Below are 4,764 nucleotides of genomic sequence, written 5' to 3' on the forward strand. Positions count from 1 at the left end.
AGTGCCAGTAGGCCAGCCGCTCAGAAATGACTCTAGGAAAAACCGTGTCATTCTGGCATTGTAAAGAGATCCGATTAGTCTGTCATATCTCTGTGCCAGCAATGTCATGATATCAGCATGCTCCAACCTGTGAAGCATGTCTCGACCCCCTGTCCTTTCATCCAGAGTGAGGAGAAGGGGAAACAAAGGCTTATTTGGATTCTCCACACAATCTCAGGCCAGGCCTTTTCCATCCCTCCAAATGCTCATTCACCGACCGTGTATAGTAGTTAACCTCCTCGAATTCACTTCAGCCGGACCACAAATGAGGAGGTACGACTACTTGCCTGGGGGACCTGGGGTGCTATGCTTATGTGTGTCCATAGATGGGGCAGTCCAGAGCTTGGGACTGCTGCAGTTTCCCTGGTGCCATCTTGGTCCCTGGCTCTTATTTTGGAGTGCTGGCTACATACACTGCCTGAGTTTTCGAGGAACTGCCAGACTTGGCACAGGGATTATTGTACTTCTCCCAACTCATTCGCTCATGCCAACCTTCTGAAGATATCAGAGGGCAATATGCTCATCCTTTATTCTGTGACCAGAATAAACAAAAAGAAGTCCTTTAGAATACCAACCAGCCAACCAAGAAATACAATTTATTCACTTTCCTAACTTCTTCTCTTTATTGTGGAATAATTATGCGTGGATTTAAGTAATTAGTATTCTTACACTAATGAGAATTAAATAACTGATATTCTTTTACATACTATGAAGAAAAAGGGGAAAACTATTTTCCAAAGGGGGAGTAGTCTTTGCAGGCCAAGTGACATGTTTAACATTTTTATGTGCAGATGAGAATCACTCTGACTTTTAAAATGACATTCCTCCTTGAAATAAAATAAAATAATAAAATTACATTCCTTTTTTAAAAGAAAAAAATGACTCTTTATAAACAACCTTAATCAGGAAATCAATTGCAGTAATTAGAATGTAAACAGTGATAATCTTAGTGAAATTGTTTCCCATAGTATTAGACAACCCAAAATATAGGGTTAGGCCATTAAAATTTACTTAGTTACTGGAAAACACTTTTAAAAATTCTTTTGTTTCATGAGCATTAAAAAGTCATCATAATACTCAACTTCTTCTGTTTTGCTTACAAGTAATTATAAGAGATTTTAGAGAAATTATCATATGATGCCACTTTTTAAACTTACTTTTAGACTTTTTTTTTGGAGAGGTTTTTGCTATAGGGCGCATGCGCTTGCCAGAGAGACAGAAAGCGAGAAATCACCCCCCAAGGGGTGATGGCCCTGTCATAATCCCTTCTCCTCCATTCTCTTCTCAGGATCTTGAGTGCACGCACACACACACACACACACACACACACACACACACACACGTGCATGCATGCCCAGCGTGAGTTTAAGCCGCTGGGTCTGGGACTTGAACTGCAGTTGGCTACTTGGAAGTCCAGCGACATAGCCATTACGTCAACTGCTGGTCCCATAGACTTTTAAAAATCCTTAAAGAAATTCCACATTTTTTCTTTTCTTTTCAGTGTTACCATAGGAGAGAATGTTAGGAAAAGCTTTAAATAGAATAGTTCAGTTATTAACCCTATAAGCTTTCCTTTTTCTCCTCACTTATTAAATTTTATTTGGGTGACCCTCACTGACTCACCATAACTCCCTTCATCGTAGAAATAAATGTTAGTTCTATGGGCCTGGATTATAAAAATATAATAAACTTTTAAAAATTGATTGATTATTTCTTTTTAATTTGCTATAGGACATGTGCACTCACGAGAGAGAGAGAGAGAGAGAGAAAGAGAGAGAGAGCGGGCGCAAGCCGCCAGGTCGCAGACTCAAACAGTGGCCTGCCACAAGATAGTCCAGTGCCTTAACCACCACGCCACCTGCTGGCCCCCATTGTAAACTTTTTAAGCTTCACTGGTATTGGCAGGACTGACTGAATCTGTTGCTGCAGTACAATCTACAGATTTTTCCTTTTAAAACTCTATTAAGGGCTCGGCTGTGGTGGCATAGGTCATGGCGTAGGCAGTGGAGTCACTGTGGTGATACTGGAGTCAGATGGGAGTCCAAGGATTGGATCCCAGGTTGACCTGAACATGCTTATCCTAGAAAGCTGGGGGGGGGGCTGGTGAAAGGTCACGTGTTGCAAGACCCTGTTAAGGGTAACTCACTCAATTTCTCTCTCAGTAAATAAATAAAACTTTAAAAAGAAACTCATAAAGCAAGAAGTTCACTGAGTGATAAATCACCAATGAGTACCAACTTAGGGGTGGAAAAATTGATGTACTAAACCCATGCACTCACATCCATATGTCTGTCTCTGGGCACTATCCAGTCCCCATCCCTCCCTCCTTTCCTTCCGAGGCTTATTCATAAGAATGAATCAGTGTGTTAGCTATGTTAGCCAGAGCTTCTTAAACTTAGAGATTTTTTGAGTTCATCGGCAAGTGTGCTAACCCTTCACTGTAACATCCATTTATTCCTGGCACCTTTCAGTTTTAATATGTAGAGCACATGCATTGTTAACCTTTAAATCCTTTGTATAAACATTTCTAGAAGAGCTTGTAAAATATCTCCTTCTGTGTTTCCTGACTCGCCAGTTGATGGCATTTTGCAACCCTCTGGTACCAGCAGGTGCTGTATTTTGCTTTCTTCAGGCTCCAGCTGGGCTACAATGACAGATTCCTGTCCCAGGCCAAGCCCAGCCACCTAGGCTAGGACCACATTGAAGGCAAACTAAACCGGGCCCCACTAGACAGAATGATAAATGGCTGCTGTTTAAGTTTAAAATCCCCTGGTGGGAGTAAATATTGTTCTAGAGAAAAAGGCTTGACAAATATTGCGTCATCCTTCCAGAGCTGTCTTGATTAAAGCAGAATCTTTGGATTAAGTTGGTGCTCAATTCAAAATGTATCTATCTTGCTGTCATGGGAATTTTTTTTCCTTCCTAGAATCTGAAAACAGACATATCGTTGGGGATGGTCAAATAAGGCTGCCACCTCCCATGAGGCTAGCGTCCACTCCTGATAATAGGAGGCGGCTGAACACTGACACTTCACCGAGGATAATGGAGACAGCAAAGGCTTAGTAGGAAAGGCCAGTTGTCACCTAAGTGACAGGCAACAGCTGAGCTCACACATCTGGAACCAGGCTAGGGCAAACATTAGCAGCCCTCACCCGGCTACACCTTGGGCCTGTCTGATGAGACAGATGGAAGTTCCTTTTACTGGAAAAGTACCTTTAACATAGCCTAGGGCGAACTACACCAATTACATAACATCCAGGGAGACACAGGCTTCCGAAGTGATGAAAATGAGGCAGTAGACGAAACTGTAAACATGCACAGATGCAAAATACCATTTCATGAAGTTTAATGTGTCCTTCCTACAATCTATCCTAAAAGGCACACGTAGACGCATCCTTTTTATAGCACGCATTTATCTGGACTCCGTAGGAGAGGACAGATTTTTACGTGTTTTTCCTTCAGGTCGGTGTTCATGGCGTGTTCTTCACCTTGCTCATGGCCGCAGTTCTGCTGATTTTTAATACCAGCAACCAAACGTGTTTGTGGTTCTGAATCTTCTCAGGCAAGCTGAACTAGATGCCTTCCCTCCTCTCCCCTGCTCCCCCCTCCCTGCTTCTCAGCCATCGTTCTTCGGCCTCCTGCAGACAATCTGTGGACAATTTTCCCAAAGTCCCCAAAATAACATGGCACTGCCAATGGTCACCGGCGATACCGTTTGTTTTTCTTAGAGGGCAATGAAAATTTAACAGCTTTCTGCTGCATCCTGAGTCCCGGTTCTGCTAATTATTAACATACCTAGTTTCTTCAACTTTTTCTGCCTAAAGGGAGGAGGATGCTCCCATTCCTTCCCGGATACGTGCTATATTCAGAAAACACCCTTTCCAGGACAGGGGGCGGGGTGGGGGGATGGTGCACCCCTGCCAAAAAGCAATCGGCCCTTTCCCCAGAGCGCTAGGAGAGAATCAGGACCCTCCATCCGGACGCCAGTAGGTGACAGGCGAGCCTAAGCCGCAGAGACCTCCCCGCGCCCGGCATCGCCCCGACTCGGGGCCACGGAACGGGTTCCCACGCAGGAGAGAATCAAGGGAAGAGTTGGTTGTGCTGCAGCAAACAGGAGCCATGCGGGCAGCCTACGTGAAGCCCTCTTGATGCTGCAGCCAGTATCTGCTTCTGCTGTCTACACAGCCCGACAAACCGGTCATGCCCCTTCTCCCTTATTTTCTGTCACACGACCCAGTCTCCGTGTCACCGACCCCCTTCAGCGACAGCGAAGGTGCCCCGGCCCTCAGGCGCTCGCCCCCAGCCACTGCCCGCAGCCCCCTCTGCGGAACCCGCCCGGCACCGGACTGCCACTCACCCACCCCACGCGAGGGAGCGAGAACTCGGCTGGACGGTCCTCGGCGACGCGGCGGGTCCTCGGCGTCACGGGCGGGTGAGGGTGGGCAGCACGCGAACCATCCAGAGCCCAGAAAGTCGCCGGGCCGGACGCCGTGCGTCTCGGGGAAGTCAGCGCAGGCGGCGCGAGGCTGGCATGTTCCGACCCCGCCCTCGGCCGCCGGGGCCTGGCGCGCGCGAAAACGCGGAGTCTGGATGCAGCGGCGGGATCGAGGCTACTTGGCTCGCGCCCACGCGCACCTCAGCTCGGCTGGAAAGGCGGGGTGGGTGCGCGGATCCCGCTGGCTCCGGAGCGCAGAGCGGCGAGGAAGGGGGTGCGTGCGGGTGGCG

The 4,764-nt window shown here is 47.3% G+C and overlaps 1 protein-coding gene across 5 annotated transcripts in view; it reads right to left on the minus strand.

The window, feature by feature from the left end:
• The window catches only part of PRICKLE1 (prickle planar cell polarity protein 1), a 147,094-nt gene extending 142,515 nt beyond the window's left edge, over nt 1–4,579 (minus strand). For 3 of the 5 annotated variants that reach the window (XR_003547922.1, XR_003547920.1, XM_014584200.2), the window contains exon 1: nt 4,397–4,579. The gene's annotated coding sequence lies outside the window, so the exon portion shown is untranslated. The remainder of the gene's footprint in view (nt 1–4,396) is intronic. The other 2 variants (XR_003547923.1, XR_003547921.1) reach the window with 1 other exon arrangement.
• Between the last annotated feature and the right edge of the window lie 185 nt (nt 4,580–4,764).

This window comes from Tupaia chinensis, unplaced genomic scaffold, assembly GCF_000334495.1.
Source record: "Tupaia chinensis unplaced genomic scaffold, TupChi_1.0 Scaffold145870_1, whole genome shotgun sequence".
Taxonomy (NCBI): domain Eukaryota; kingdom Metazoa; phylum Chordata; class Mammalia; order Scandentia; family Tupaiidae; genus Tupaia; species Tupaia belangeri.